The 12,754-nt window shown below is 33.3% G+C and overlaps 1 long non-coding RNA gene across 14 annotated transcripts in view; it reads left to right on the top strand.

Annotated features, from left to right (window-relative positions):
- LOC309870423 overlaps positions 1 to 12,754 on the top strand; it is a 497,103-nt gene that overhangs the window by 233,205 nt on the left and 251,144 nt on the right. The gene's annotated exons all lie outside the window — the stretch shown is intronic.

Here is a 12,754-nt window from a genome sequence, read left to right as displayed (position 1 = left end):
GTTCTTTCTGACATGGTTTTGGCATTGATAATCTTTTGAGAGAAACTAAGAGAAAAATTGAGTTTATGAATAATAGTAATGAGTGAATTCCACAAAAGTTATTTCATTATCATCATCAGATGCCTACTTTGCAAGGCATGTCTAGACACTATGGACCTAAAGAGTTGTATATGGTCCTTAACAGTAGGAATCTTACGGTATTCTTAAAAAGACATGACATAAATTTAAAAATAAAATGAAATAAGTCACTCTCGATATTAAATGCACGCTGTAGACCTGGATTTGGTGTCAAATGAATGCTGTAAAAGTGAAAATATCAGCATTCCTGTCAAATGAATGCCCTGGACCTGATGTCCTGCTTCCCCTTCAATGCTCATGAAGGACATCACCCATCCATCATGGTTCCCTCTGCCACTAGACCATAACTTGATCGAAGACTCCTCCTGAAGACAATACTTTAGACAACTATTACTAATTGGTGGAAGTTGGATGTAAAATGAAACCCATTTGCTATTGCTGATTAAGTCATTAAGTACTGAAGATATCCCATGGAGATAGAGTGTTCAGTGAGCTGCAAGTAAGAAACGGGGCTTGAATTAGACCTTGAAATAACATGAAACATAGGACATAAGATGTTTGAAAGGAAAAAGGAGATCATTTTCAGGTTGAGGAGTCATATAAACAAATGAGTTAAATATGAAGTTGTGTGGCTTATCAACGATAATGAATAGTCCTCAATCATAAATATGTAAGTGGTTATGTAATTATTAGTTTGAATTTTTTCTTCTCTGCTAGAATTATAAATTCTAGAACAGAATTTCTAGAAATTTCTATAAATAGAACAAATTTCATGCAGTATTATATTATTGTTTATTATAACATACCTTCTCAGGGAGAACTTCATTGATTCTTCCTATCTGAACTAGGCTCTCTTACATTTCTGCAGTATAGTATGTAATTCACCTTCATAGTATATAATTCACCTTCATAGTATATAATTTACCTTCATAGTATATAATTCACCTTCACCTGATGGCTTGGGGAGCACCTTCTTGCTGCCAATATTCTATATTTAAAATTGAGGGTGATTCAAAGAGGACTTTGTTCTTATAACAGCAACTTTTTAAAACCTGTGGCTCTCTTGACACTAATTTGGAAGATTTTAATTTTTAATTTTTTTAATTTTGAGGGGTTTGGGGGGAGATTTGTATTTTAATCATAGGATTTAAGAATTTTGTGACATATTTCTAATTTCAGGGAACAAAGAGACAAGACATTATAGTGGAAGGAATATGAGGTTTAGAAATAGAAGATCTGGGGGGTGTCTGGGTGGCTCAGTTGGTTGAGTGTTCTATTCATGGTTTTCAGCATGTGTCTTGATCTTGGGGTCATGGGACCAAGCCCAGGTCAGGCTCCAAGCTCAGAGTAGAGTCTGCTTGAGATTCTTTTCCCATCTCTCTCCCTCTCCCTCTGTTCCTACCCCCCACCATTTGCAAGTGTGTGTTTTAAATAAATAAATACACAAACAAATATATAAATAAAATATTGAAAAAAAAAAGAAATTGAAGATCTGGATTTAAATTTCTGCACGATAACTTATTGGCTATGAGATAGTGGGCACACCCTCATGCACTTTTAGTCTCAGTTTGCTCATCTGTATATCAGAGATGGCAGTATACCAAAAATACAATTTAAAAAAAAACTTTTTTTTTAAGTACAATTAAAAAAAAATTTTTTAAATATAATTAGCCCTTTTCCTTCCTCCTTCTCTTCTTCCTCTTCTTTCTTTTCCTTTATCCTCATTATCAAAATTATACCCTAAACCATATACTAAAGTGTTTATCATGGTTACTATATAGATCCTTCTTTCTCTACCATTTTTAATATTTGCTCTAGCTCTCATAGTTTTATTGTGCACTGATTTGAGCATTACGCTTACCTAAAAATGAAGCAAGAATTCAAGAAACACTACATATCCTAGTCCTTACTAATATTCATCATTGAATCATTTGTTCCTCAATGCCAATTCTTTCTTTTGATATATAATTATTTGATATTAATAATTTATAAAATAACTTCTAGATTGATCCATTTTATTTTTAAATTTTTTATATTGATCCTTTTTAAGCTTACTTTTTTGTATTTATTTATTCATTCATTCAATGGAAATTGTTCTGGCTATTGATACAACTGTGTTCACTTTCTACCTGAGTGCATAAACACCTTGATTATCTATATCTTGCTGAGCTTATAAAGTGCTAGTAGACCAATGTCTCTAAAAACAATTCAAATATAAATAGACTCATCTCTGTGTTGTTAGAACCATTTATTCCCACCTTTAGTGTAGTTGGTGACTAGAAGATTGATTAGAAGGTTGACTAACTAAAATGTATTAACTACAGAGACAATTTCATTTACTAATCGTTACTGCTCATTTCTCAGGTTAAAAAAAAAAAGAAAAAATAATAATTGATGTTTGATGTTTTCTAGAAGGATAATTTCTTCAGTATTTTCTGCTTTGAACATATAACATTTAATGATGGATATCTACATGTGTCATCCTTATGATTTTGAGGGTCTTTAAGGGAATCTTTGAAAATAATTTCTAATTTTAAAAATATATTCATTTCTTTGTATTTGGGGTAAAATGTGTGAATATATCTTTTATGCCTCAAAATATATTTCTTTAAAGTATTTGCACCTTTCACACTATTTGCTGTTCTCATTTTTTGTTAAGAAGATCAATTTAGAATTGTACTATAGGTCATAACTTTTTAAAGATAGAAAATGTGAGTGAATTTGGGTGTTTTGAATTTTGAGATTTAGTAAGCATAGAAACATAATGCTGTAAACAGAAAAAATAGGTAAACTGAAAATTACCTTAAAATGTTGCTTTTATAATATCATAAATTTATATAGCAAATTGGAGAGCTGAGTTCAGTATTACTTTAAAAAATGGTTGATTTGAGGTATTAAGAGACAAACATTTTTTTAATTAACATATAAAGTATTATTTGTTTCAGTGATACAGGTCTGTGATTCATCAGTTTTATACAATTCACAGCACTCACCATAGCACATACCCTCCCCAATGTCCATCATGCAGCCATCCCAACCCTCCCATGCCCTCCACCCCAGCAACCCTCAGTTTGTTTCCTGAGATTAAGAGTCCCTTATGGTTTGTCTCCCTCTCTTGTTTCATCATGTTTCATTTTTCCCTCCCTCCCTCTATGAACCTCTGTCTTATTTCTCAAATTCTTTGGATCATTGAGATTGTATGATAATTGTCTTTCTCTGATTGACTTATTTCACTTACCATAATACCCTCTAGTTCTGTCCATGTCATTTAGCAAATGGCAAGATTTCAGGTTTTTTGATGGCTGCATGATATTCCATTGTATATATACCACATCTTCTTTATCCATTCATCTGTTGATGGACATCTGGACTTTTTCCATACTTTGGCTGTTGTGGTAGACATTGCAGCTGAGGTCGAAGAGGTTGCTGCCTGTGTTCTCAAGGATTTTGATGGAAACCTTTCTCACGTTGAGGCCTTTCATCCTTTTTAAGTCTATTTTTGTGTATGGTGTAAGGAAATGGTCCAGTTTCATTCTTCTTCATGTAGCTGTCCAATTTTCCCAACACCATTCGTTGAAGAGACTTTTTTTTCCATTGGACATTCTTTACTGCTTTGTTGAAAATGAGTTGACCATAGAGTTGAGGTTCCATTTCTGGGCTCTCTGTTCTGTTCCATTGACCCATGTGTCTGTTTTTGTGCCAGTACAATACTGTCTTGGTGATTACAGCTTTGTAATAGAGCTTGAAGTCTGGAATTGTGATGCCACCAGCTTTTATTTTCCTTTTCAACATTCCCTATCAAAATACCATCAACTTTTTCCAAAGAAATGGAACAAATAATCCTAAAATTTGTATGAAACCAGAAAAGACCCTGAATAGACAAACATAATTTTTACTCATCCTGGTCTGATGCCTTAAGCAAAGCAATGCATACTTATTAGTATCTTTGCCAATGTCAGGATAAGATAAACCCTAGGCCAAAAGAAAATTTATTCTTTCCCCTGTGTATTTGTCACTTGATGTCATACTTAAATTTCCATTAGTCAAAAATGGGTATATTTACTTTCTGAATCCAGTTCTTCAACAACGTAAATAATTTCTAATTTGTTGGCTTATTTAAATTATTTTCACTTGGGGCACCTGGGTGGCTCAGTAGTTTAAATGGTTGACTCTTTATCTTCACTCAGTTCTTGATCTTAGGGTTGTGAGCTCAAGCCCTGCATTGGGCTCCACACTGGGAGTGGAGCCTACTTAAATTACATTCATTTAAGTGATTTTTAAGAATATGTTTGCTGTTAATCATGTACCATCATAAAATATTGTTTATTCATGTCAGTATTTTACTAAGAATTCTAAGAAATATAAATGTCATAATTTACATTTTTAAATATTTATTTATGTATTTAAAAATCTCATCATTTTCTCAAAAAATGATTGATACCTGTTTAGAGCAGTCTTTGACTTTCTTGAAAGTATGGGATTAGAAGTTACATTACTTTGGGATAGCATCTGTCTATAGGATTTAAGAGGGAACAACTACAGATGGAGGGCAGTATTTTTTCCTTTTAAAGTTGACTTACTACTCCCAGCAACCACCACTGCAACCTCCCAGTAAGTTTTCTCTTTGTTCTTTCCTTATACTTGTATGTTCCTATCAGCGGGAGATTTTGACGTCACCATTTACACTTATGAAACTGCTGTATTTGCTTCCACCATGTCGGAGTACAGAGAGAGTGTAGTAGTTTCTCAGTATGGCTATGACAAATGGCCACAAACTGGGTAGCTTAAAACATTTATTTTCTCATAGTTCTAGAGGCCAAAAGTCCAAAGGCAAGGTCCAGCACAGCTACAATCCCTTTTGAAGGCTCTGGGTAAGAATCTTTCTTGCTTCTTATAGTTTCCAATGGCTCTAGGTATCCCTGGCTTTGGCAGTATAACCGCAAACTCTGCCTTCATCTTTACAAGGCCATTTCTTCTGTGTCTCTCTCTTTTCTCCTCTTCTTCTTCCAAGGACATCAGTCACTGGATTTAGGGCTCACCTTAAATCCAAAATGATTTCATCTCAAGGGGCTTAACTATTTACATCTGCAAAGGCCTTATTTCCTAGTAATATTATATTCTGAGAACCCAGGTAGACATGAAATTATGAGGAAAACTGTTCAACCTACTAGAGAGAATAATTTTATTTTTTTATGGTAAATATCTATGGAAGGCTTATTTACAAATTCACATATTAATCCTTTCTCCTCTCTGTAGTTGACACAGTTTATCTGCTCAGTTTTTATTAGAATACTTGTTGCCTTAGCACCTTGGTATTTTTTATGGATTTTACTGAATCATGAATGATTCTCTTGCGTATTCTTTTCAACTACTAAAACGTCTTTTTATTATAAATGCTAAACTTGAGGCATAGAATACGTAATTAACAGGGTTATAGGTAGTGCAAATTTCAAAACTGACTTTGGGTCATTCGGCTTTTTTGTGAAGCCATGTGTGCTGAGATACCAAATATCTCATTAAATATACAGAACTTTAAAATAACTTTACTTATAAACTAAATCATTAGTTTCAGAAAATTTTTTCATAATGGTCTCCAGATTTTGTAAGCCAAGTATGCACCTGAAATTTAGTGTTGTAGGGTGACAAAGACATTGCACTAGATTTTAGTTGTTCAAACCATGAGATAGCTAAACTTATCTCTATATATTTAGCATAGGCAAGGCCTTTATTAGACAATTATGAATCTGGCTATCTATAGAAATACACATCCATTACACATCCATTAAGCGATAATTGGAAGTCTCGAGTATCCAGGACCAGACTGAAAAAGCAGAGCTCAGCTCAGAAAAGTCAGTTTTAAACTTTAAGTACCCAGTTAGTGACCTGAGACAGTATTTTTTGTGCTTCTCCCAAGTTGAATCTCAAGTTGTTGAAAGTGTTTTTTGTTTCCCATGATAAAGTAAGCGTTGACATAAGGAGCAAAGTAGAGCCATTCCTAAAAGAATTGGAATAGAATTGGAAGCATTTGTTGGTCCTTTCCACAATATTTCCCTAAAGTTGGACAAACATGTTGTTTGTGAAAGCCAAAGTTAATTTGGTCTCAAAGGAATTAGATTCATTGCTACTCTTAGTTGTCAATTTCACATCAATTCCATGATTATGGGATATTACAGATGTGTTTTCTTTAAGAATACTCAATAAACCAACAACTTGAATTTTAAAAATATACTTATTAGTAGAGTGATTATATGAATTATGTGAAATATCAACTCATAGTTATATGAATTATTACTAGTCTTATCTGTTGGACAGTTCTTTTAAGTTGCAGCTTTTATGGTATACTTCCTTTCTGGTGCACATAATATATGGTGCACATAATTATAATGTATATAAAAGCTTGCTCATGGGATAGCAAAATTTAGAAATAAGTATTAGACTTCCTTACCAGGAAAAAATAAAGATTAAATAGAAGTTAAAATTAAAATTAAATTATCTCTGAAGTAGTGATATAGTTAAATGTGAAAATGTGATTGTGATTTATAAAACTGATTAGCACCCAAAATATATTAATTGAATTCCATCTAGTTTGTGTTGTTCCTGTTGCTATAAGAACCAAGGAGAAGAAAGTCTCCTTCTGCTAAATTGCAGATTTCTCACTGGTCTGGATCACTCTTACACCATGGAGAAATTCAGAGCTAGTTCTAGGCACTACAGATAGAGCTCTAAATAAGAAGACCCTAATCCTGTACCTCATGAAGTTAAAATGGCTATGGGGTGGTAGTATGTGTGTATGGGAGGAGACCGTAAACAAATTCACAAGTACGTAAATAGGATGCTTAGGAGGTGGTGTGCGCTTTTCAAGAAGTACAACAACAAAAAAATAGGATAGAGAATGCCTGGGGTGTGGTGGGAAGTGGTCATGGGTGGGCTTTCTGAGGAAATAATACGGAACTAAATTAATCTAAACTTTATCTCTATATTCTTTTTTTAACATTAATGTACAATGTATTATTTGTTTCAAGGGTATAGGTCTGTGATTCATCAGTCTTACAATTCACAGCACTCACCATAGCACATACCCTCCCCAATATCCATCATGATCTCTGTATTCTTACAGGTTGCTCAGGATTGTGGTACCAAAGTGTATATGTATTAGAGCAGAAGGGCAAGGGGATGCCTGCCCTGACTCTTCACTATTAACAAGGTACAATTAGGAGGTCTGCTTCAGGGACAACTGGTTGATGTTCCTTTTTATCCTGATAGTAAATAAAGCAATAATAAGCATTCAGAAATGGACTAAAGACGGTCAACAATATCTCCCTAAAATTGGACAAACATGTTGTTTGTGAAAGCCAAAGTTAATTTGGTCTCAAAGGAATTAGATTCATTGCTACTCTTAGCTGTCCTTGTCAATTGCATTGTCTGCTCTGGTGCCAAGAATTGGTAGAGGAGCTACAGGGGTTCTTGAACCATCATTTCTCCTCTGGCAAATAATTTTTCCTAGTAGTAATATCACCGCCTTTCTTCTTTTGCCATGTATCCAGGCAGTACATGAAAATGGAAGGTCAAACTAAATATCTTTAGATTTATTTATTTTTTTTTTTTTTTTTTTTTTTTTTTTTTTTTTTTTATATTTATATTCTTTTTTTTTTTTTTTAAAGATTTTATTTATTTATTTGACAGAGAGAAATCACAAGTAGGCAGAGAGGCAGGCAGAGAGAGAGAGGAGGAAGCAGGCTCCCTGCCGAGCAGAGAGCCCGATGCGGGACTCGATCCCAGGACCCTGAGATCATGACCTGAGCCGAAGGCAGCGGCTTAACCACTGAGCCACCCAGGCGCCCGATTTATTTATTTTTTTAAAGTATTAGTTCATAGCAGGCCACCATTAAGCACAGAACTTTTTAGGAATATGTAGTTAACTTTCCATTTGTGATGAGCACAGGAAATCTGTTCTTTTCATCTTTACTTTCATTCTGAAGTAGAAATTTTTCCAAATGCTTCATTCAAAATTAAATTGTTTATCTCTAACTAGACAAGGACGTGTGGTGGTAAATTATTGAAATTGATGAGATTTGATTGAATTTTCCTGAGTTTAATCTGTCTAATCAACATTGCACTCACGGCACTATTATTTTCCCATTGCTTGCTGCTGTAACAGACGACAGCGTTACCATGACCCAGGCTGATACTATATGAAAAAATGCACAAGGTGGTAAACGGTTTACTGTGGGCATTTGAAAAATGGAGCCTAACAACATTTTCAGAGATTATTAAGTTCTTAGATGAAAGGGCTTAATTTTTTCACTAGAGAAACTAAAAAATATATATAATTTTTGATAGGCTTTACCTTCATTCCAATTTGTAAACTAAACTGTGATGTGATTAATAACACAACATTGTTATCAGTTATACCACTGAATCATGGTTCTGTTCTTATCACAGTCCTAAAAACCAGAAATGAAGGAAAGAACTACTTTCTCAGAGAAAACATGGTGCAAAATTTCCACCATGTAACTTAAGTGGGCATATTATTTGTCGTCCAAACCATGTTTGAGAGGTTTTTTGTTTGTTTGTTTGTTTTGAGAGGTTTTGCTTTCAAAAACAATGATCCAAACCACAAGAATATTAAGTCATGATGGAAGATTATCATACTGAAGCTTCAAATACCACAAATTTAAAAGATACAGAGTACTTCTTACAACTCATGAGCATGCACTATAATGTTATAGAATATCACAAATTTTTAAGGAGTGCATATGGCAATACATACCTGAAATTATAAACCATTTAGACATTTTGTTCTACTCATGTTGTGTATTTGAGAGCATAGATCAAGGATAAAGTCAAGTAAACAAGCCAAAGTTAGAAGTTGGCAGTAAAATATATAAAAAATACATTTGTGATCAGTCCTGTTTGGCATGTTTCAACACCTTGAGACATGTTGATACCCAGAAATACTACTTGTATAGTGAGTATATTCAGTTTACTCAGCTTGTCAAAATTTTCAGCATTATACATTGTTCTCTGCTATCATAAAGATGTGATGACAGTCTGTCTACAAAGTACCAAATAGAGATTTGTTAATTGTAGTAGTTGTAGATGCTTAGTAGAGACTGAAATCTCAAAGATGTTTTTCCATTATTCTGTACTCGATTCTTTTTTTTTTTTTAAGATTTATTTATTTATTTGACAGAGATCACAAGTAGGCAGAGAGGCAGGCAGAGAGAGAGGAGGAAGCAGGCTCCCCACTGAGCAGAGATTCCCCATGCAGGCCTCGATCCCAGGACCCTGTGATCATGACCTGAGCTGAAGGCAGAGGCTTTAACCCACTGAGCCACCCAGCGCCCCTCTGTACAGGATTCTTAAGATAAAAATATAACCTGTAGAATTACAAGATAATTTACATACTATCTTTCTAGTGTAATTCAATTATTTTTAGAGGAGGAAATGGAAACAATGAATAGGTGTAGCCAAGTACAGAGTGAAGGATCCAGAGATTCGGTATAGAGTACTTTTCACCATTTATTACTACACCAAACAAATGGTTTTGCTGCTTTTATCTTAAAAATGCATGGTAAAAAAATTTTAAAAGTAAATTGGTACTCAAGGATATAAAATGAAAAATATTTCTTCACCAACTTATAGTGCTATTACCAGAGATAAATAGTTCCAAGTATACTTGTGTACAGAAATTTGCCAATATACCTCTATTTTAAGAACAGAGGGAAAAACAAGTAAATAAAAATGAAAAGAGCATCGTACCGTTCAAGTTTTCTTTGTATTAAATTGTTTTGTTTTGTTTTCTTAATACCGTATCTCAGAGATTTTATGGTATTTATACTATAGTATATTATTCTATATCATCTTTTTTAAATAGCTGCTAATATTTCCACTTTATAGATGTAACAAGATGTATTTAACCACTGCCTAATTTGTGGACATTTGGTTATTTCCAATTTCTTTTTTACTCAAAAAATATCACAATAAACAACCTTCTAAATATATTTTGTATTTATTTTAATACTTTCTGAGAATATTTGTGTGATTAAAATGTTTACAGCTTATTAACAATTTTCCCTCATAAACATTATTTTAATATATATTTCTAACAACAGTGTATGAGAATTCCTGCTTTCCCACAGCCTGACCAAAACTTAGTTTTAACATTTTTTCTAAGCTGAAAAGTGAAAATTATATTCTATCATTATTTTGATTTGCATTTTTAATGAGTTAGATTAAAAACATTTAAAAATTTTGCTAGCTATTTATATTTCTTTTTCTGTGAATTGGCTATTAAATATTTTTTCACTTTTTCTGTAAAGGTTCTTTTTAATCTTCTATTGATTTGTATAACCTTTTTGTATATTAACAGAAAATAACACTTACTGTAAGATATGTTTAAAATATTTTTTAGTTTTTGCTTTGTACTTTTACTATAGACTTTTTATGTGGCTGGGTTTATCAGTCATTTCCTTTGGGGTATAGAAAACTCATCAAAAAGTTATCCAAACTAAATCGATGGTTTAGTTTCTTTTAAAATCTCCATCTTTAATTCAACAAAAAATTACTTTTATGTACCACATATTTTAAAAAATATTTATTAACACTTATTTTGGGGCATACAAATAAACTTTTAATCACTTTTTGTTCCATGAACTTTTTAGGAAGTACAATGCACTAAGTCAAAAAAACAAAAAAAAAGTGCTAGAATAAGAACTGAAATGTCAAAATTTGCATATTTTTCTTTTATTTATCAATCACTCATGTCTTTTGTTTATGACATAGGAAAATCCCAAGAAACTTTTTTACCTATGAGAATAAGTTATTGTATTTTGATAATCTAAGCAGTGATTAAATCAGTAAAGCATCATAGAATAAATCAAACCCTAGCGAGATACTTTTAACAGCAATTCCAGTTGGTATGGTAATGTTAATTTTACTTAAGAGAAGCACTTGCTTATCAGTAAGACCTTATAACTGTACAAATAAAATCAAAATGTGAATGTTCTAATTTTAAGCAGGATGCAATAGCCAAGTGATAAATAGACACATTTGTATTTTGAAAAGTTCACTTCAAGTCATCCTCATTAGTGAAGGGCAGTTACTTCGTTTGGTTTTCTAAGCTCGAGAAACAGCGTGGAGACTACACCAATTCTCATGGCTGACATTTTTGTAAAGTTTGTAAATAAGTAAAGGATCCATTTAGCTAGGAAAGTGGAATATTTACACAGTAAAAGAACATTATTCTGTTTAACATCTATTATATTCATGATTGGAATTGACCAGGAGAGAAGTGAAGACAGATGAGATGTGAACTCTAAGTGAGGGAGAAGAATCAGGAAATGTAATTTAACTTTTCCCTACCCTTTATTTTTAACAGAGTACTCATTTTTCAATTATAAAAGTAATCCACCAGCATGATAAAACCATTTAGAACACACAAAAAAAGCAGAAAAAAGACAACAAAATCACCCTTGATATAATTCCCACATAGAAAAAGGTCTTTATTAACTTTCTGATGTGTGTATGTATATGTACATGCAAAAATGTAGGATTATACTCTGCATGATTGTGGATTCTGATACCAGCAGTATATTGTGAACACTTGTTTGTGTTAATAATTTATTTTCCCATGGCATGATTTTTTATGGATTATATAGTATTCCACACAATGGATATGTTAAAATAATTTAGCCAATCTCTTATTCTTGGACATGTAAGTTGCTTCCAATTTCCCTCTATTACAAATAACATATGAATATTACTGTGTACACATTTTTATGAACACCCCTGATTATGTACTAGGATAAATTACTATAAGCAGAATAGCTGGGTCACAGATATATCTGACTTTCAAGCTTTTGATGCCTTTAGCTATACCTCTTACAGGTTGCTGTGGCTTGGCCAGCAGTCTCATCAAGTGCCTGCTCATATCTCCATCGGTTCCTGATCTGTAACTTTATTTGGCCCACAGAAAAGCTATCAGTGGTCTGGGAAGGATGAGTACAAAGAGGAAGGAAGAGGTCAAGCAGAATTAAGTGACGTTTTTGTCTAAGAGATGTTACAGGCTGTCAAAGGCTGTGGAGAGTAGCTCCAAAATGAACTTGCATTTTCAGGAACACCTCAGACTCTGGTAACTTGGCACAGATGAAATGTCCTTATTTGCTTTGAGGCAATGGCCTGGCCTTTTAGACACATCTCGTGTATTTGGTGATTGAGACCACTTACTCATACTAATCACTGCACACAGAAAATACATAAAAGATTTGTATTCATCACTCAATGTATTTTGCTCCTCAAGTGTCATAAAACATTCAGGGTATATTAACTGGCAAATGCACACCTGGAGTATGTTACTTAGCTTTAGAAATTGCTAATTTAAAAAAATCAAATATTTAATTTTGAGGAAAAAATCAGTTTTGGATTTTGAGCATATATATCATCTTTCATTTTGGCCCAATTAACCCAGCAGGTGTGTGCAAATTAGGTCACTACTTTGTCACCGTGGTAACATGCTTTGGGGAGGTGGATCTTAACCACATCCAGCACAGGTGATGTTGGCTGAGTTAATATTAAGAGATGCTTTACAAACAAACAAGGTAGAATTTAATCTGTTAAAGTGTAGAAAATGGGTCTGGTGCTGGGTACCAACAGATAATATTCTATGACATGACAA

This window comes from Mustela nivalis, assembly GCF_964662115.1.
Source record: "Mustela nivalis genome assembly, chromosome: 1".
In the NCBI taxonomy this organism is placed as follows: Eukaryota; Metazoa; Chordata; class Mammalia; order Carnivora; family Mustelidae; genus Mustela; species Mustela nivalis.
Note: the sequence above shows the minus strand (reverse complement) of the source record. Positions and strands in the feature narration are given on the sequence as shown.